The sequence below is a fragment of the Lynx canadensis genome, chromosome C1 (assembly GCF_007474595.2).
Source record: "Lynx canadensis isolate LIC74 chromosome C1, mLynCan4.pri.v2, whole genome shotgun sequence".
NCBI classification, from domain to species: Eukaryota; Metazoa; Chordata; class Mammalia; order Carnivora; family Felidae; genus Lynx; species Lynx canadensis.
This window is the reverse complement of record NC_044310.1, coordinates 175,882,729-175,905,002: the sequence shown is the minus strand read 5'-3', so window position 1 is coordinate 175,905,002 and position 22,274 is coordinate 175,882,729. Positions and strand designations below refer to the sequence as shown.

General features: G+C 36.6%; 1 long non-coding RNA gene across 1 annotated transcript in view; it reads left to right on the top strand.

Moving 5' to 3' along the window:
* The first annotated feature begins 1,055 nt into the window (after positions 1-1,055).
* Positions 1,056-22,274, top strand: part of LOC116738235 — a 95,213-nt gene continuing 73,994 nt past the window's right edge. The window contains exons 1-2 of the long non-coding RNA XR_004343935.1: positions 1,056-1,102; positions 7,838-7,937. This is a non-coding gene — a long non-coding RNA (uncharacterized LOC116738235). The remainder of the gene's footprint in view (positions 1,103-7,837; positions 7,938-22,274) is intronic.

Here is a 22,274-nt window from a genome sequence, read left to right as displayed (position 1 = left end):
GGATGCTTAAACGACTGAGCCACCCAGGCGCCCCTGTCACTTTTAATTTTCAAAAACAATCCTTCCTAGTTTGCTGAAGAAAGCATTTTCTTGGGCCCGTTCTCCTCAAAGCTCCTGCCTTAACCTTTCATTTTATGTGATCTAGCCCAATTTGATGTCAAACCTTTGTTCTTTCTTTTGTAGGAATATAGGTGCATTAAGGTATCATCAGGCAAGACACAATGATGTTATTGTATACCTTTTCTGTTTCAACAGGACTAAGGGATGTGATTCAAAATATGAAAGTCAAGATTTTATTTACAATAGAGAATGTTGGGATATATGTTAATAATAGAGTCAAGCTATGTTGTGTAGCTTTGAGAAAATTATGTAATATTTCCAAGTTTCCTTCCTTGTCTTTAAAATATGATGAAGGTTGTAAATGATTCTGTTGAGTGACTTGTGTAGCTGATACCTAGTAGGCACTAAAAATGACAGCTAATAGAATTTAAAGCTGCAAAAAATCCTGGGAGAAATAATCTTTCTGAGCTTGGTATATATGTGACATGCATGCTGCCACTCCATGTGGCCCTGCTAATGGGTCAGTAACTTTTCCATTGTTTCTGCGTGCAGCTCTAGGATTACTTATAAGTAGCCAATGCCAGGTAACCAAAGAAGAAAAATGAGTTGAAACTGTTTTGTCATCCCTCATAGAGTCCAATCCTTTCATATTATAGGAGAGAAACCTGAGGCCTAGAGAAGTTACATGATTTCCTCAAGGCGGTATGCATTTAGTGAGTGGTCAGAACCTGTACTAAAGTCAGAACTGTTAATTCAGATCTCTTTCATTGCAATATTGGTCAGACTTGTGCACCTTCTTTCATAATAACCAGAGCCGAGACTCATTATCACTTGCCATTTTTTCTCAAGCAAATAAATTAACCCATGATTTTTTTTGAATTGGTATCTACTGGTTTATATAAATGAACCCTACTGACCACTTTACACTGGTGATTATATGAATTTTTTTAAAAGCCATGGTGTTTGATTCAAACCTTCTGTTCTATTGGCTTTCAGAAAAGAAGCCCGAGGGTCAGCAGATGTTGAAGGAGGTATAATCAAGGTAAACAATTAGATAAATAGAAGAAGTTTCCTAAGGAAGACTAACTCTAAACATTTTCCACATCTTCTTTGATCATTTGACTTTTTTTTTTTTTCTGGTCTGTTATATTATGCTGAAATTTTGGGTTTGAATCCTCTGAAGCTGGCAGCAGTTAAATTAATCCTTTTTACTGAGAACATGCTCATGCTTGCTAACAACTACAAAATTAATTTGGACTTCCTTAGCCAAAGGAAAAACAGGATGAGAAAAGACAACGCAAAGTCTCTTTTCTCATCACTTATGCCTCCACCCCCACTGTTTTTTGTTTGTTTTAGTTACATTTTCAAATATTCTCTCATTTTCCCATGTTCTGCATTCACTTAGAAAATCTTCTAATAGCACAGAGGACAAACAGGAGTTCCAGAAGTGCTGACTCATCGCAGCAGAAGTCCAGTGGTTTGGCAGGAGACTTAATTTTAAAATGTTGAAATTGGCCCTTTTAAAAATAAGCCCATGGCAGCAGATGTCACTGTTGGTCCATCTTAACTTTAGGGCACTTGAGCAGTGTTTGCTCTGAGCCTATGAGCCCCAGAATCCTAGGTGTTAGGCAGCAGTGTCTTGTGGGACATTTCACGATGGTCTGTAGCAGTAATGTGAGGGCCAATTTCTTACCCCTGGGGCCCAATTTAACTACATAGAACTTTTAATATTATGATTATGATTCTCATTCTAATGTCATTTGCCTTTTTAAAATAGGGATCTTTTCCTCGAGGCTCAAATTGTCTTTGTTTCTTTCCTCTTTCTGTGTGTCATTTCCTAAGCATGGAACAGCTTTCTTTTTTTTGTGCAAGGACAGGCTTATTTATTCATGTATAGATTTCCTGAGTTCATGTATAAATTTCCGGAATTCTTACATTCTCTAAGGTACTTTCTTCAACATTAATTTTTTTGCTATTAACTATGATGCAGTCAACTTTCACTTTTCTGAGTAAATAATTTGTGCCAGTTGTCTGCCTATTGTCTCTCAGTTTCAGGTCCTCCTTTTTGACTCTATTCTGTGGTACTAGGACCCTGCAAATTTCATTCATCAGATTTTCTTGCCAGATTCTTGGAGGTTTTAGAGTGGGTCTGGAAGGTATTGGAGAGTGGGCTTTCTATATAATGAGAGAGGGTATAGACTTTTACGGTTTTAAAATTTCTACCATTCTTCTTGGCCTCAATTCCAAAATGGCAGTTCTCCTGAGATTCTGCTGGTGGCCCCAGCTATGGAAGTGACTCCAGCCTCCAGATGCTTTTTGGCACTTCCAGAACAAGTCTCATTGTGTTCCCTTAGAAGTTCCAGCAACAGCCAGCCCAAGTCCCTTTTTTAAAGCATCCACTCTGGGGCCTTGATCTTGTAGCTTCTAGGTTCTGGTTTTCTCCATCTTTTCCCTTTGGTACTTTAACCTCAGGCATTGTGGCTGTTTAATGAGTGTCCTATTTTTGCATATGCAGCCATCTTAACACCTGCAGAACCAATTCCCTCCAATAAGTTCCCTCTGTTAAGTGTGGGTTTCTATTTTCTTAACTTGTAAAATCTCTCTCTCTTCTCTCTCTCTAGTCATATATATTTCAAATTATATTTAATGTGAAAAGTAGGAAAAAAGCAAGTAGCAAATTCATTGCATTGTTTCTTTTTTTTTTTTTTACTATTTATTTATTTATTTATTTATGAGAGAGAGAGAGAGAGAGAGAGAGAGAGAGAGAGAAACAAAAAACAGAAACAAGCAGGGGAAGGGCAGAGAGAGAGAGAGAGACAGAGAGACAGAGAGACAGAGAGACAGAGAGAGAGAGACAGAATTGGAAGCAGGCTCCAGGCTCTGAGATGTCAGCACAGAGCCTGATGTGGGGTTTCAACTCACAAACCGTGAAATCCTGACCTGAGCTGAAGTCGGATGCTTAACTGACTGTAGCCACCCAGTGCCCCTGACTTTAAAGTTTATTTATTTATTTTGAGAGTGAGAGTGAGCGTGCAAGTGGGAAGGGGCAGAGAGAGAGGGAGAGAGAGAGAATGCCAGGCTGGCTTCACGCTGTTAGTGCAGAGACTAACACTGGGCTTGGTCTCAGGAACTGTGAGATAATGACCTGAGCTGGTTGCTTAACTGACTGAGCCACCCAACCATCCCATTGCATTGTGTTTCTGATTTATATTTAAAAAATGCTTCCCTGATTTGAGTCTTCAGCATGAGATATGTATGTGATGATTTTGACTACTTGATATGGAATATGTTTTGTGAAATGTGTATATACTTGATAGGATCAAAGCAAAAACTGATGTGAACATTGATAGTAATTTCTCATCTCAAAATTTTTGCCTACAGGGTTCTAGTTAGGTTTTACAATTACTAAAATCACTTGATGCCTGTTTTCTATCCGTGATCTAATTTATACTTCATTTTACAGAAAGCAAACCAAGGCCTTGGAGAGATGAAGGGGCTTCCTTAAGTTCATACAAGTGAATTGTTAGAAACCTAAAGCAGAACTCAATCTAGTTTTCTTTCTTTTGCCTCAAGCTGCCTTTAGTTGCTCATGATTTAACATATATCCAGTGCCAGGATTTGTTAGCATTTGGTAAGCAATGAACATAAATAATGTAATAATCCAGGGTTTCTTTGGACTAATCATAGTTACATTAATGTGCCATGCTGAGAACTTTAATTTGGAAGAGATAATTAAAGAAGTTGTTGCTTTCTATGAAAGTCAATTACTTCTTTATACTACATGTTTATTCATTCATTCACATTCAGTGAATATGTACTACTTAATGTGTGCTATTATTAATATGTATTAATGTACACTTATTAATATGTACTAATGTACATGTGTCAGGGTATAAATATCATTTTGACTGTTTTAGATCTGTCAACATCCCCTCTTTCTGTTCACAGCAGTGCTTGCATAAATTGGGCTACATTAACTTATTCTACTTCCTCAATTCTTTTCTATTAAACCCCCTACAATGTAGGTTCTGCTCCTTTTCTGTTGAAACAGTCTTTGAATTCGCCAATGACCTACATATCACCCAATCCAATAAACACTTTCCTGCTTTTGTCTTGACCCACTTTCTGTTGCAATTGACGTTGTTGACCACCACTATCCTTCCTGAAAACTCTCCCTTTCTTCCTAGATATTTCTCTACTAAGTTGTTCTCCGTTTCCTATTGCTAGTTCTCGCATCTCCTACGTAGGATCTCAGATATCGGTGACCTCCAGATCTCTGTTCTTGGTCTTGTGCCCTTCTCATTGTATTTTCTCCCCCACATGACCCTATTTTGTCTCACTTTCTGACCTTCTACGATCATTTCTGGGAATCTCAAGATTCCCAAATCCGTGTCTCTAACCTAGACCTCTTTCATAATCTCCACTGTACATCTGTTTGCTGGAAAGCCACTCCATCCACAAATAGCTTTGTTCCATCCATACCAAAGCACTTGCAGCTTTTGTTCTTATCATGTTCCATATCTCTGTATTTCAAATCTTACCCCTATTTGGAATGCTTCACTTGTTGTTCACTTTCTTCATATAGTTAAATTTTTTTGAAAGCCCAACAACCTCATTTCAAATATCTCAGTTTACATGACTTATTTAAAACAGCTCCCTTAGTTAAAATATTTCTTTGAGAAACATTCCTGCCTGATACTCCATTGTTCACACTTCTTTTCTTGTTTATACTTTTCTTTTACTCAGACCACAATCCTAATGCTTGACTGTTACCATTGCTTTGCTTTTCTCCCTTACTAATTTCTTTTGGTAGTCTCCAAAGATGAATGGCATCAATATCTCATCTTCCTGTACATGTATGCTGCTTCTCACATAAAGAGAGGGAGGCTCTTTCCCCTCTTCTTGAATGTGCACTGGACTTTTGACTTGCTTTAGCCAACAGTTTGGCAGAAGTAACATTCTGAGATTTCTTAGTGCAGGCCCCAAGGGGCTTGCAGCTTTCTTGTCTTTACCTTTTGCATCCTAATTGCCATGCTTTAAAGATATTCAAGTTAGACATCTGAATGATCAGACGTCACAGAGACACCCTGAAGAATGAAGGCTATTATGGACATTCTAACCCTAGTTAAGCTTCCAATGAATGTAGCTATATGAATGACCTCTTCAAAACTGAGTAGTTGCTCTCAAGTCTACTTACTTATCAGAATCATCTGGGGAGCTTTAAAAATTATTGCCTCTTGGAGGCTTTTATTTGATAGGTCTGTGCTGTAGCCCAAATCTGTTTTTAAAAAACACTAAACTACGGGGTACCTGGCTCATTCAGTCCAAGGAGTATGTGACTCTTGATCTCAGCTTTGTGAGTTTGAGCCCCATGTTGGGTGTAGAGATTACTAAAAATAATTAAAAGAAAAGAAATTAGGAAAGGCTCTTCACATTTTTGAGTTTCAATTTCTCCACCTTCAAACTGAGGATAATATTATGTATTTTAAAAAGCACTAAGCTATTATCTACAAGATGTATTTCTGATGATACAAAGGGCTGTTTTGGATTGTTCAGAACACTTGTGAAGGTGGATAGAAGATAGTCTTTTTCTATTTAAACAGAGGAAATATGTACTCCCAGAGAAAGAGACAAGAATAATAGACTGTTGAAGGTATCTAGATTAACTAAACAAGGGGTTCACAAACCTGTATGCAAATCAGAATTGTCTGGGAGTTTGAAAATACCAATGTCAGTACCTACTGCAGAACAATGACATCAGAATCCCTGGGTATCAGTCACCAGCACCCACTGCAGACTAATAATATTAGAATTTCTGTGGGTGGAGCATCCAGTGGTGAGAACCATCTTGAACAGAGGTTTGCAAATGGTTTCTGTAAAGGGGCAGACTAAATATTTTTGGCTTTGGTATTTGAAGTATTATTGGCCACATGGTCTCGGTCCGATCACTCAACTCTGCTGTTGTAGCACAGAAGTAGCCATAAATAAGACATAAACAAATGAAAAATGCTCATGTAATAAAACTTTATGTATGAGCACAAATTTGAAACTATAGTTTTCTGACCCTTGAACTTGAACAAACAACACCTAATTTTAAAAATTTTCAACTTTATTGGGATAAGATTGGCATGGACAATTGTTAGATATTTAAAGTGTACATTGTGGTGAATTGATATACATATATGTTGTGAAAAGATCCTCTCCCCATCTAGTTAATTAACATACCATTGCTTCATGTATTTATCTTTTTTTGGTGAGAACTTTTAACTTCAAATCTATTTGCAAATTTCAATTGTACAAGTGTTATCAACTTTAATCACTATGTTTTATCTGGCAACAAATTTTCTAGTCTCTGTTTCTATGAATTTGAATCCCCCACCCCTGGATTTTACATATAAGTGATGCAGTATTCGTCCTTCTCTGTCTGGCTTATTTCACTTAGCATAATGTCCCCAAGGTCCATCTGTGTTGTCACAAATGGCAGGATTTACTTCTTTCTCATGGCTGAATAATATTCCATGGTGTGTGTGTGTGTGTGTGTGTGTGTGTATGTGTGTGTGTATGTGTAGATGTATCTTTGTTTCTATCTCTATATCTGTATCATCTATATCTATCTATATCTCACATCTTTATCCACTCATCTGTTGATGGAAACCTAGGTTGTTTCCTTATCTTGGCTATTGTAAATAATGGTGCAATGAACTTGGGAGTGCAAATATCTCTTCAATATTCCATTTTAATTTTTTTTGGAAATCTCTACTTTTAGGCTTATTCTTCCAATTTTTAAATATTGTCAACTAACTGAAAAAAAATTAAATGCTGTGTAAGTCAAACTAAACATGCGTCTGGGCTGGACCCAGTTTACTGCATCTGTGGAGAGTCTGAGCCATTACAGAATCAAGACAGGGTTGGGTGTGGAATCTGGGAGAGGAATGACTTTGCCAAAGAAAGCGTGTGTGAGGGAAATGACAGGAGTATAAGAGAGATGGAGCACTGGGCTAGGGAATAGAGCAGTAATGAGTCATTTAAGGAGTCAAAAGAGATCAGTTCTTCCATTTACATTTCTATTAAATAACTTTTATTGGGAAGATGCCAAAATATTTTATAATATTATATTTTCTCTCATGTCTGTATCTTTATAGTTATTTTCAGGAAAACAAATAACATCATATGTAGATGATGGGAACTGTTAAGAACCAGGTGGTTTATTATTCAGGACTTTAGGGAGTAGAAAAGGAAAGAGTAGGGGAACTGTCTAGGAGTGGAGGATAGGCCTTGGAGTTCTGTCTGTAAGTAGAGTGGAATAGGGCTAGATGAATATGAAGAGAAAATGTACCCCAGGAATGATATTCAATATTTAGAGTGGAAAGAGAGAACTGGGATTAGACAAAAGTGGAGAATAGCCAGGAATCAAGTCCTGGTGGGCTGGGAGGTGTTTTGGCAGTGTTGGTCAAAGCAGAAGCCAAGGTGAGGTACTGAACTGGGTGGCCAAGATCAGAGCCAGAACTATTGAATACAGAGCCAGGGATCTGGAGGCAGTTTGGAAAGATATGCAAGGGGGACTGTGCCAACAATATGTGCCCCCTGGTTTGGGAGTTTTCAAGTGGGAAAATTGCTGAGTTCGTAATACATATTATGTAACATAGTAATTCTTCTTAGGCTATTCTTTAAGTCAATGTTGAATTAAGAGTTAAACTAGATTTAAAATCTGGAATTTTGGTTAAAAAAATTAAAACATCCAAACATATCATCTTTCCAACAAATGTTTTTTAAACAGACCATTCAGCCAAGTTGCCTAAGAACAACAGTTGATGAGAACTGCACGTCTTCAAACACTGTCTACTGCAGGATGGAAACAGGAACCTCTGGGAATATCTGTGAGTCATAAAGTGTTGTAAGGAACTTTCCAAAACGTTTTCTTGCTAGGATGGAGAGTTCTAATCTCATATTGGCAGGCTCTGTTGGCCACAAGGTACACTGTTTACTTTGATTCCTATTCAGCTGTCCTTCATGACCTTGGTTTATCAAGTTTTTGATATATTAGAACAGAAGACTTGCATAGAATGACAAGATTGTAACCCCTTCTGTTCTTCTGGTCTCTTAAAAGAAATACAAATAATGATCCTAATCTATGCTTCCTCTGTGAGTATGTTTAATTCAGTTGTCTTTGAAGGAAGTAGTTTGGATTACTCCCACAATTTTGAAAGCTTATAGTACTGGTAATTGAAGACATACGTTTTCTTTTAATTAAAAAAACATGTCAAAAAGCACTTCATAATTCTGTCAGAAAAGGGTATTTCTAAGTGTGGTGTGTCTGAATGCACTGGGGTCATTTAATCTAGTTTAAATATTAGTGCTTGAATTTGGAGAAATATAGACACAAATGCATATCTGATGAACATAGCTATCAATGTTAAGAATGGACCAAAAAGTGGGCCAGAAAAAAGAATACCCAATCCTTTGCTCATAAATTCTTTGAGTGTGAATAATTTCTCAATTTATTGTTTACAGATTTTTTCTATTTTTATTTAGTTTTTAAAGCAGAGGTTCAAAAGGTTTTGATTATTGTACAAAACTGTGCAGTCACCACCCAAATCATTATGTAGAACATTTCCATAACCTAGAAGGTTCCCATGTGACCCTTCTAGTCATTCTTCCTCCACCCCTCTCCTCCACACATTAGAAACAGCAGGGATTGGTTTTGCATGTTCTTAGACTTCATAAGAGTTGAATCATAGAGTATATACTTTCTTGGGTTTGGCTTCTTTGGCTCAGCATGTTTTTAAGATTCATCCAAATTGTGTGTTTAAGTTGTTCATTCATTTAAACTGCTCAGTAGTATTCCATTGTATAAGTATATACCACTGTCAGCTCTTTTGATGATAAACGTTTGCACTGTTCCCAATTTTGGCTATTATAAATAGGGATGTAAAAGTCATTTTGTAATGTATGTTTTAATATCCCTTAGGTAAATACCTAGGAACGGGATTCCTGCATCATAAGATTTTATAAGAAATTGTCAAACAGTTGATTATACAATTTTACAATCTTACCAGCAATGAATGGAGTTCCATATCCTTGTCATCTTTAGTATTATTAGTCTTTTTGTTTTAACCTCTCAAGCGAGATTGAAACATTAGTACATTATGTTTTTGTTTTTGTTTTTGTTTTTTTTTTTTTTTTGCATTTCTCTGATTACTAATGATGTTGAGGAACTTTTTGTGTGTTTATTGACCATCTCTATGTCTTGCTTTATGAAGTATCTCTTCGATTTTTTTTACATATTAAAAAATGTACTGGTACTGCCATCACTGGGTCGTGGGGTAAATCTATTTTTAACTTTTTGAGGAAACTGCATACTGTTTTCCACAGTGGCTGCACCAGTTTGCATTCCCACTAACACTATAAGAGGGTTCCCATTTCTCCACATCCTCACCAACACCTGTTGTTTCTGGTGTTGTTAATTTTAGTAATTCTGACAGGTGTGGGTGGTATCTCATTGTGGTTTTCATTTGTATTTCCCTGATGATGAATGATGTTGAGCATCTTTTCATTTGTCTGTTAGCCATCTTAATGTCTTGTTTGGAAAAATGTCTGTTCATGTCTTTTGCCCATTTCTTAACTGGGTTCTTTGTTTTTTGGGTGTTGAGTTTGATACATTTTTTATAGATTTTGGATACTGACCCTTTGTCAGATATGTCATTTGCAAATATTTTCTCCCATTCCAAAGACTGCCTTTACTTTTGTTGATTGTTTCCTTTGCCGTACAAAAGAAGCTTTTTATCTTCATGAAGTCCCAATAATTCATTTTTGCTTTTATTTCCCTTGCCTCCAGAGATATGTCTAGTAAGAACTTGCTAGGCCAAGGACAAAGAGGTTGCTGCCTGTGCCTCTCTAGGATTTTGATGGTTTCCTATATCACATATAGGTATTTCATCTATTCTGAACTAATTTTTGTGTATGGTGTAAGGAAGTGGTCCAGTTTCATTCTATTTGTTACTGTCCAGTTTTCTCAACATTTGTTGAAGAGATTGTCTTTTCCATTAGATATTCTTTCCTGCTTTGTTGAAGATTAGTTGACCATATAGTTGTGGGTCCATTGCTTGGTTTTCTAGTATGTTCCATTGATCTATGTGTCTGCTTTGTGCCAGTACTATACTATCTTGATGACTACAGCTTTGTAATATAGCTTGAAGTCCAGAATTGTAATGCCTCCAACTTTGGTTTTCTTTTTCAGGATTGCTTTGGCTATTCAGGGTCTTTTGTGGTTCCATACAAATTTTAGGATTGTTTTTTCTAGCTCTGTGAAATGCTGATGGTATTTTGATAGGGAGTACGTTAAATGTGTAGATTGCTTTGGGTAGTATGACTATGACTTTGTTCTGGCAATATTTTGGTAAAGTCTTTTGAGTATTCTATATAGAGTATCATGCCAACTGCCAAGAGTGAAAGTTTGACTTCTTCCTTGCCAGTTTGGATGCCTTTTATTTCTTTTTGTTGTCTGATTGTTGAGGCTAGGATTTCCAGTACTGTGTTAAGTAACAATGGTGAGAATGGACATCCAGTCTTACTCATGACCATAGAGGAAAAGCTTTAAGTTTTTCCCCATTGAGGATGATAATAGTTGTGAGTCTTTCATATGTGGCTGTTGATGTATGTTCCCTCTAGCCCTACTTTGTTCGGGTTTTTTGTCAAGAATGAGTGCTGTATTTTGTCAGATTCTTTTTCTGCACCTAACTGAGAGGTTCTTATCCTTTCTTATGTTACTGTATGTCACACTGATTGATTTGCAAATATTGAACCACCCTGTAACCCAGGAATAAATCCCACTTGATAGTGAATAATTCTTTAAAGTATTGTTAGATTAGACTTGCTAGTATCTTGTTGAGAATTTTTGCATCCATGTTCATTAGGGGTATTGGCCTGTAATTCTACTTTTTAGTGGGGTCTTTGTCTGGTTTTAGAATCAAGGTAATGCTGGCCTTGTAGAATGAGTTTGGAAGTTTTCCTTCCATTTCTATTTTTTGGAACAATTTGAGAAGATATGTTTTAACTCTTCTTTAAATGTCTGGTAGAATTACCCTGGAAAGACATATGGCTCTGGTCATTTTTTGTTGGGGGATTTTTGATTCAATTTCGTGTTTATGGATCTGTTGAAATTTTCTACTTCTTCCTGTTTCAGTTTTGGTAGTTTGTGAGTTTCTAGGAATTTGTCCCTTTCTTCCAGATTGCTCAGTTTGTTGGCATATAATTTTTCATAATATTCTCTTATAATTGTTGGTGTTTCTGTGGTGTTAGTTACGATCTCTCCTCTTTCATTTATGCTTTTATTTATTTGGGTCTTCTCTTTTCTTTTTGATAAGTCTGGCTAGGGGTTTATCAACTTTATTAATTCTTTCAAAGAACCAGCTCTTAGTGTTGTTGATCTGTTCTACTGTTTTTTTGTTTGTTTGTTTTTTGTTATTTGTCTGTTTCTATATTGTTTATTTCTGCTCTAATCTTTATTATTTCCCTTCTTCTGCAGGCTTTAGGCTTTATTTGCTATTCCTTTTCTAGCTCCTTTAGGTGTAAGGTTAGGTTGTGTATTTGAAACTTTTCTTCCTTATCAGGTAGACATGTATTGCTATGTACTTCCCTCTTATGACCACTTTTGCTGTATCTCAGAGGTTTTAGACTGTCATGTTGTCATTTTTATTTTCTTCCCTATATTTTAAATTTTCTTCTTTAATTTCCTGGTTAACCCATTCATTATTTAGTAAGAATGTTCTTTAACCTCCATGTATTTGTGGGTTTTCCAAATTTTTTCTTGTGGCTGACTTCAAGTTTCATAGTATTGTGGTCTGAAATTATGCATGGTATGATCTCAATCTTTTTGTACTTGTTGAGGTCTGATTTATGACCCAGTGTGTGATCTATTCTGGAGAATGTTCCATGTGCCCTTGAAAAAAATGTGTATTCTGTTGCTTTAGGATGAATATTCTGAACGTGTCTGTTAAGTCCATTTGGTCCAGTGTGTCATTCAAAGCCATTGTTTTCTTGTTGATTTTCTGCTTAGATGATCTATCCATTGCTGTAAGTGGGGTGTGAAAGCCCCCTGCTATTATTGTATTATTATCAATGAGTTTCTTTATGTTTGTTATTAATTGATTTATCTATTTGAGTTATTTCAAATTGGGGGCATAAATATTTACAATTGTTAGATTTTCTTGTTGGATAGACCCCTTACTTATGATATAATACCCTTTTTCATCTCTTGTTACAGTCTTTGGTTTAAAATCTAGTTTGTCTTATATAGCTGTGGCTTTCTTTTGATGTCCCTTAGCATGATAGATCGTTCTCCATCCCCTCACTTTCAATATGGAGGTGTCTTTAGGTCTAAAATGAGTCTCATTTTTTTAAATCAATTCTGATACCCTGTATCTTTCGATGCGAGAATTTAGTCCATGTATAATCAGAGTAATTATTGGTAGATAAGAATTTAGTGTCATTGTATTACCTGTAGAGTTGCTGTTTCTGAGAGATTTTCTGTGTTCCTTTCCAGTCTTTGTTGCTTTTGGTCTTTCCCATTTAAAGAGTTCCTTTTAATATTTCTTGTAGGGCTGGTTTAGTGGTCACAAACCCCTTTAGTTTTTATCTGGGAAAGTCTTTACCTCTCCTTCTGTTCCGAATGACAGCCTTGTTGGATAAAATATTCTTGGCTGCATATTTTTTCTCTTCATCGTGTTCAATATATCATGCTACTTGCCTTCTGACCTGCCAGGTTTTTGTAGAGAGATCTGCTGCTGACCTGATTTATCCTCCCTTGTAGGTTAAGGATTTATTTTCCCTTGCTACTTTCAGGATTCTTTCCTTTGCTCTTTATTTTGCAATTTGTACTATGATATGTCTTAGTGTTGGCTGGCTTTTGTCGAATTTGATGGGAATTCTCTGTACTTCCTGATTGTGGATGACTGTTTTCTTCCCCAGATTAGGGAAGTTTTTAGCTATAATCTGCTTAAATAAACCTCTGCCCCTTCCCCCCTCTCTTCTACTGGGACTCTGTTGACATAAATGTTATTATGCTTTATGGAGTCCCTGAGTTCCCTCAGTCTACACTCATTATCTAATACTTTTCTTTCCCTCTTCTTTTCAGCTTCATTATTTTCCATAATTTTATCTTCTGTATCTCTGATTTGTTCGTCTGCTTTGTCCATCGTCATTGTCATTGCAACTAGTCAGTTTTGGATCTCAGTTAATAGCATTTTTTTTTTTTTTTTTGTTTAGGACTAACTAGTTTTTAGGTCTCTTATCTCCACAGAAAGGGATTCTTTAGTGTCTTCTATGATTTTCTCAAGCCCAGATCATTTCCTTATGATTGTTGTTTTAAATTCTGGTTCGGAGTTATTACTTATATCTATTCTGATTAGATTCCTGGCTGCAACATCTTCCAGTTCTCTTTTGTTTGTATGGATTCCCCTGTCTTGGTATTTTGTCCAGGTCTCTGTCTTCTGTGTATTTAGGAGAGCCTGTTATGTTTCCTGCTCCCGAGAGTAATGGCCATATTAAGAAGAGGTCATACACTGTCCAGGGCCTGGCACTTCAAGAAGATTTTATGGTGTATGCTGTGTTCACCCAGCTACTGTGTTTTGGCTGCTCTTTCCCTCAGATCAGTACTCTGTAGAGCTTCTCCTTTCCTGGAGTGTTTGGACCTGTTCTAGTGTGTGGTGCATTCTAACTAGGTGTGTTTTGGTCTGCTTGTTAGAAAAGGCTAGATTCTATTTTCCCTGGACCAGCACTTTATGATCAGTAGACTTGGTACATGTTGGGGGTTTGTGCTCATCTTCTCTGGGAGAAGCCTGCTGCACTGGTTCTCAGGCAGACTTGCCCTTGTAAAGATGCACCTGCAGGGTGCAGTGATAGGGCTTGGTGCAAGCCACTCCAGCCTCCATTGGGGGTGCTTTATTGATCACTGAAGTCTATGCTGATGGGCAAGGGGAAAATGGTGTCATCCCACTGTCTCATCCCCTGAGAGGGGAGTTTGCACCCACCACCATTCAGGAAGCCCTCACAGAAGAGTGAACAATCTCCCCTGTCTGTCCCAGGCTTCTGTCAGAACCTTGCCTTCATCCTTTCTGTGTCTGAGCCATCCAGCTATTTGGTGGTACAGTGCTCCTGTATTTTATTTCAGGTGTGTGACTGGGTTTCAAAGTTCCAAATTTTAGGGACCAGGCAGGGCTTAGACCCAAGCTAATTCTCTGGGGGGGGGGGGTGTCTCACTACACTGTGGAGAGTGCCAGTTTGTCCCAGAAAAGTAGTTGCATGACTGTGTGGGGCTGAGTATGCAGTAAAGTGGAGTGTAAAGCTGGCTTCTAGGTTAGCTCCTTTCACTAAGTGCCTCTGCTTTTATGCTAATTAAAAGGACCACTCAATGACATCCCCTTCTTTTTTGTTCCCTGAGAGACAGTGCCACCTCTCCCAAATACACTCCAAGAAGGTGAACTGTTTCTCCCCATGTGACCCAGGAGATCCTAAGAGCACACTGTCCTTTCCTGGGATCTGCCCTCCTTCATCACACTAAGCCCACCAGACACAACCCCAGCCCCATCACCACTAAGCCCACCAGACACAACCCCAGCAATGGTGTAGACTTCTAAAGCTACAATTTGAGCTTTACTGCTTATAAAAACTTGCGATAGTCAGCCCCTCTCCTTTGCCTAACGTTTTTGGGGAAGAGTTTTTCTTGTGCAATCCCCTGTGCACTGCTTTCACTCTTTCCCTCTCCTCTCTTTCTCTCTTGCTCCTCTTTCTGTGATCAGGGCTCTTTCTCTCCACAGCATCTGCAGTTCTTCTTCCAGTCAACTCTGAAGCTCCTACTACTTTCCACCATCTGGCCATTTGTCTCCCTCTGGATGTGCAGTTTGTTCTCTCAGTCCTCATATTGATTTTTGGCTGTTCACAATGATTTGATATTTTTCTGGATGTGTTTGAGGGACGAGGAAAGTATAGGGTTCCCCTACTACTCCACCATCTTAACTCCTCTGCCTAAAGGTTTTATTTTAAAGTAATCTCTATATCCAGCATGGGGCTCAAACTCACAACTTCAAGATCTAAAGTTGCATACTTCACTGACTGAGCCAGCCAGGTGGCCCTTGCAACCTGCTTTTTAAGCTTAATGATGCTTTGTAAATTTTGACTTGCTCTAATTGCTTTTTTTTAAAGTTCTTATTTAAATTCCAGTTAGTTAACACACAGTGTAATAATAGTTTCAAATGTACAGTATAGTGATTCAACACTTTCGTAGAAAATCCAGTGCTCCAATAAATGAACATAGGTGAAGGGAAGGAAAAATGAGATAAAAATAAAGGGGGAGATAAACTATAAGAGACTCTTAACTCCAGAGAACAAACTGAGGTTGATGGAGGGGAGGGGAGTCGGGGGATGAGCTAAATGGGTGATGCATATTAAGGAGTGCACTTGTTGGAATGGGCACTGGGTATTATATGTAAGTGATGAATCAATAAATTCTATTCTTTATATCAAAAAAAAAAAAGAAAAGAAAATCCAGTGCTCATCACAGCAAGTGCACTCCCTAATCCCCATCAACTAATTTACCCATCTCCCCACTCACCTCTCTTCTGTTAACTATTAGAAAAATATCTATTCATGTCTTCTGCCCATGTTTTAATGGGATTGTTAATTTTTGGGTGTTGAGTTTATAAGTTTTTTTATATATTTTGGTAACAGTTTCTTCTTTATAGTTAAGGGTCTGTTTCTTGCTTTGCCCTGCTCTCTCTTTTTTCCCACTCTGTTCATTTGTTTTGTTTTTTAAATTCCACCTATGAATGAAATCACATGGTATTTGTCTCTCTTTGATTGACTTTATTTGCTTAGCATAATACTTTCCAGGTCCATCCATGTTGTGCAGATTGCAAGATTTCATTCTTTTTTATGGCTAAGTAATATTAATATATATATATATATGTATATATATTCTATATATATATGTATATATATATTCATATCTATCTATCTATCTATCTATCTATCAATCTATATCACATTTTCTTTTTCCATTCATCAGTTGATGGAGGTTTGGCTCTTTCCATAGTTTGACTATTGTAGATAATGCTGCTATAAACATTGGGGTGCATGTATCCATTTGAATTAAGGTTTTTGTATTCTTTGGGGTAAAAACCTTTTAGTGCCATTGCTGGATCATAGGGTAGTTTTATTTTTAACTTTCTGAGGAACCCCCATACTGTTTTCCAGAGTGGTTGCACCATTTTGCATTCCCAACAGTTTAAGAGGATCCCCCTTTCTCCACATCCTTGCCTACACATGTTGTTTCTTGTATTGTTGTATTTCTGACAGGGGTGAGGTGGTATCTCATTGTAGTTTTGATTTGTATTTCTCTAATGATCAGTGATGTTGAACATCTTTTAAAGTGTCTGTTATCTGTATGTCTTCTTTGGAAAAATGTCTATTCATGTCCTCTGCCCATGTTTTAATTAGATTATTCATTTTTGGGTGTTGAGTTTTGTAAGTTTTCTTTATATATTTTGGACACTAACTCTTTATCAGTTATGTTATTTGCAAATATCTTCTCCCATTCTTAGGTTGTATTTTCATTTCTTTTCTTTTAATCTTTCAGTGGGATAAACTTGAAACTCTCAAATATATGCAAATGTATAAGAGTAAATAATTTAGGAAAAATCATTGCAGATCACACACACACACTTATACATATGAATGATTAAGTCCTAAGTAGGTGGAAAACATGTGAAAGAAGATGCATGTGTGTGTTGGAGAGGTATGTAATTGTTTACGGCAGTGCTTTTCAAACATTTCTGTTGAAGGACCACTAAAGACAAAAAAGAAGAAACATGGATGGTAGGGAGTAAGAGAGGAGTAATGAGGTGCAGGCTTTTCTTCATGTCATGTTTTAATTGAAAAGTTTATGTAATTTTCATTTTATTTCATGCCATATTCATTTTTATCTTAATATAAAGACAATAATAGGTACAGTTATTTTATTCTCAAATATGATTAAAATAGACACCTGAAGGAGCTATGTCATGTCTAGCTTTGCTCTTGAGCATCTCTTGGCACAGTAAATCATATGTTGGAGATTTGCATACTTTTATTTGAGGAACACAGATGTATAATGATGAATAAATGAATCATAGTCTGGTGCAGCTTGTGTATTTGGAGGCAGCATTCTGATTCTGACAGAAGTTTGCTTGTCAGTAGCTAAAGCAGCTCTGTCAAAACTCCAGCCCGTTCAAAGAGGCTGTATACACAGATGCCCCCAAACTTCACTGTCTTTGGCTTCTCTTCAATCCCATCTCCTAGGATTGTGGGAGGAGATAGAGTGATATTTGTTTCACAAATTAATTGAAAGTAAAAGTAGGTGGTAAAAATTTAATGGTTTGATTTTTAGCTACTTTAAAATAACACCTTGTCAAAATAACTTCATCAAAATATCATTTACCTGTTAGGTACTATTACTTGAAGAATTTAATAGAGAAAGAAAAACTTTAGAAAGAATATGCTGTGGTGTAGAATAAGTTTAAAGGGCTTCTTGTTGGGCCGATTTGATAAGCTCATGACAATTAATCCTCCTTTTTTGAAAAATTGAATTAAATAACTAGAAGAAGGAGGTGTACAGAGGGAATCAACTAATTCAAGACTGACATAGAAATCAAAGGTCAGAAGATAGTGAGAGAAGTGGAGAATTTAGTAAAAATGGGTAGTCGAGACAGGGGAACTCCCTAAACATTTTGATTGGGCCATAAGTAGTGTCACATAGGTTGACACTACTGGTGAGGGAAACTTAATTGGTATTTTTTTTGCCCTTATATTAGTTTGCTAGGGCTGCAGTGACAAAGTACCACAAACTGGGTGACTTAAACAGCAGAAATTTATTGTCTCACAGGTCAGAGGCTGGAAGTCCAAGATCAAGGTGTCGACAGGATTAGTACCTTCTGAAGGCTGTGAGGGAAGGATCTGTTCCTCTCTGTCTTGTAGATGATCATCAGTATGTTCACATGGCATTCTCCCTATATGACTACTTCTGTGAGCAAATTCCTCCTTTTTATAAGGATACTAACTAATTGGGTTAAAGCCCACACTTTACTCACTGTAATTACCTTTGTAAAGATCCTTTCTCCAAAAAGGTAACATTCTTGAGTTCCTGGGGGTTAGGACTTCAACATGGGCAGGATGGCGGGGGGCGGGTGTGTGTGTGACACAATTCAACCTCCAATATATTTCTTTATACTTTAACTTCATTTTATAAGTTAGTTTCGCACCAGCTCTCCTCTCAGACACTGGGATGAGATGAAATATTAATGCAGTTTGAATTCAGCCCTGGCTGGGACTGCTCATATCAGTGGTTGCAGACACAAGTGCACTACTGTGGGTCAGATATATAGTCTAGAAAAAGAAACAACATGATGGTATCTCAGTTCTGTGTATCATGCATTGGTCTAGAGAATTCAGGAGCTCTGAGTTACAAAACACTTCTAAATTTAATACTAAAGAGAAAACGTTTGTTAGGGACGAGTGAGTGCTTATGTTTTTATTTCATTAGAAGTACAATCATACTTACTCTCCTATATCTTGGTCAATCAGATACTCTTGGACACCAGCTGATCAATTTTACAATTTTTAAATTTCAGTTTGAGACGTTTTGCATGTTGACACACAACTGCTTTTGTCACCTGCAAATAAGTGTACCTCTAATGTAATTTTACTGGGTCTGCACTTTAAACATAGAAATGATTCTCATTAACTTAAAGTCACCTAAGTTTTGGATTACCTGCTTTTGGGTTTTATATATACTTTCCCCCCTCCATCAATGTGGGTGAAAATGGGTTCTTGGCTTAAGTAATCAAACTGGCAGATTAAATGGTTTGGAAAATTTGGTAATATGTAGAAATAAATTATTGAAAAATTTTATATGTTGTTTAAAGTCAAGAATATTATTAAGAGTCATTGCTAGTCATTAAGAATGTGGCTTCTTGGTTCAGTCTTGGTTCAATCTTGGTTCAATCTTAGGACCTAATAGTACTTGAAAAGTGTTTATAATATTACTTGAAATACAGGAAGTAGTCTATATGTGTCATTTTTTATTGCTATCAAAGAACAAAATATATTTAAAAGCAATAACATGAAATAACATCAAAACCAAATGAATATTTCTTATAATTTATATGGAGAAAATAATGCTAGAATAATCAAAATCACTTAAAAATCTCATTCCTACTAAAATTCTAGCTAGGAAAATTGATATTTGAGACTTTGCCAGAAGGTATATACTATCCATAAAATAATATTAATGACTTGAACTCTGTGGCATTTTAATTACTATAGAACACCATGCAGATTAGTGTACCATTCTGCAGAAATGACTTCACAAGTTCTTTTTTTAAAAATAATATACCTTGGACTTCAAATAAAGGCTAATAAAAATAAGATTATAAATAATCTCTTTACATTTTCTGGAAAACCACTATCTATTATTCCGTGTGTAAACAATCACTTGATACATCCCTTTAAAAAATAATTTATTAATAGGGAAATGTTTCTGGGGCACCTGGCTCAGTTGGTTGAGCGTCCAACTTTGGCTCAGGTCATGATCTCACTGTTCGTTGGTTCAAGCCCCGTGTTGGGTTCTGTGCTGACAGCTCACAGCCTGGAGCCTACTTTGGATTCTGTGTCTCCTTCTTTCTCTGGCCTCCGCTCATGCTCTCTCTCTGTCTCTCAAAAATAAACAAATGTTAAAATAGGGAAATGTTTCTTTTGCCTGACAAACTTCTCTGCTTCCTTTTATTAAGAAACAAGAATAGTAAGCCCGTTGTTTTTATTTTTGTGCATGGTAAGGCACAGAAATGGCAGTGAGTTCAAAGAACTTTCGGGGCGCCTGGGTGGCGCAGTCGGTTAAGCGTCCGACTTCAACCAGGTCACGATCTCGCGGTCCGGGAGTTCGAGCCCCGCGTCAGGCTCTGGGCTGATGGCTCAGAGCCTGGAGCCTGTTTCGGATTCTGTGTCTCCCTCTCTCTCTGCCCCTCTCCCGTTCATGCTCTGTCTCTCTCTGTCCCAAAAATAAATAAACGTTGAAAAAAAAATTTAAAAAAAAAAAACAAAAAACAAAGAACTTTCTTTTCTTTCTAGTCATAGAGAAATGCTCTTTTCTTCCAATCACCTTGTGTCTGGGTGGGAGTGTATGACTAGTTCTGGTCAACAGAGTATGAATGAATATATGCCAGTTCTAGGTTTGGCCTCTAAAACCTCTTCAAATTTCCACATGCTTTCTCTACGCTTGTGAGCTGGTTAAATGCAGAGGATCTGGCAGAAAGACCCTTTCTAAGGAAGGGTCTGGAATATGGTCTTATCACAAGATGAAAAGAATTCTGATCACTAAGACACTGCTTGAAGGAAAGATGTCCTGAAGAGTTACCCAACCAGAAATATACACATTGGATTTAGCATGACAAAACAATAACAACAAAACTAAAAAGACCCCCCCCCCCCACTCCAATCATGTATTGGTCCTAGACTGCTGAGAGATTTTTTTTTTATTGTTTGTTATATAGTACCTGGCATATACCTTGGCAACCAGGGTGTTAAAAATGTGCAGTGATAGGAATTTATTAGTTTTGTTTTTGTTTTGTGTACTAAATTTCTCCTTCTTTTCTTCCTTTTTCTTTCTCTTTCTTCCTTCCCTTCCCTTCCCTTTCTTTTTCTTTTCTTTCACTTTTCTTATTAATTGAAGTATAGTTTGCATATATTATTATAAATAATATTATTAGTTTCAAGTATAAAACAGTGATTTGACAATTAATAGATAATGAAATGCTCACCAGTAAGTGTAGTTATCACTGTACATATCATACTTCTGTCACCATACAAAATTATTACAATATTATTGACTATATATCCTTTGCTGTATTTTTCATCCCTCTGATTTATTTTATAACTGGAAACTTATAGCTCTTAATCCCTGTCATCTATTTCATCCATTTCCCCATCTCCTTCTCTTTAGCAACCACCATTTTTTTTTCTGTATTTATGAGTCTGTTTCTCTTTTGTTGTTATTGTTGTTGTTGATTTGTGCTGTTTTAGATTTTAGTGAAATCATTTGGTATTTTATGTGTTTCTTGAGATGAAATAGATAATTATGTTGAGTGGGTTGCTGGCTCCTGAAGCTAAGACTTTTGGTATCATTACGTGTTGCTCATTATCCTAAAATGCTGGTATGAAAATGGTTTCTATTGACTTTAGGGAAACTTTAAAGTTCTAAATAATAGTATATAATATTTTGGGAGATTTCAGTGCAAAAGTTTAAATCTTATAATCGTGATTATGGTAAAGTCCCTGGGCAATTTCAACATTTAATCATTTGAATAGGCAAATACCTCTAAAATACGCTGTTACTTAATAGCAACTAACTAAATTAAATTAAAGTGGATTTTCAGTGGACTCTAAAGTTTAGGATATAGGGAAATAGGAAGTCCATTATAAAATTACCAGGTTAGGTGAAGAATTTAGTACCAAACTTTATTCAAATAAAATAATTTTCTCAATCAGTGGAACATATTGTCATAAACTTCAATTTTAGTTCAATCACAATATAAGTTTTGTCATATATAGAAGCAAAATCTTATTTGTGTTTTAGTTTCTGATTTTCTGTGATTTAGATACAGACAAATGCTTTCTATGGGTTACATACAGCATAAAACTCTTTCCTCCAGAAATACCTTCTCCATGTACTTTTAGGCATTTTCTTAGATTTTTCATGAAAAAAAGATGCAATAAAACAAATATCTTATGGAGAATACCGTATGTTTTTTTTCTTCTGAATTTGAAGAATGTTATATTTAGCCTTAATGAATTAAATCTCAAAGAATTTCTGTCTAGGTTACTTCTACAGTAAAACCAGATTGTTAACCAAATTAACCATGTTATTTCTTCAGTGACAGTCTTTGATATAAAGTGATAGTTGATATAATTTCAGCAATCTCTAGTAGATATATAAATCCATTGTTATTACTGCACTTTTAGAAATATTACAAATGGTGAGGTGGCGTCCTTGGTTAAACATCCTGGGTAGCTCAGTTGGTTAAGTGTCTGACTCTTGATTTTCCCTCCAGTCATGATCTTATGGTTCATGGAATTGAGCCCCGCAGCAGGCTGTGAGCTGACAGTGTTGAGCATGCTTGAGATTCTCTCTC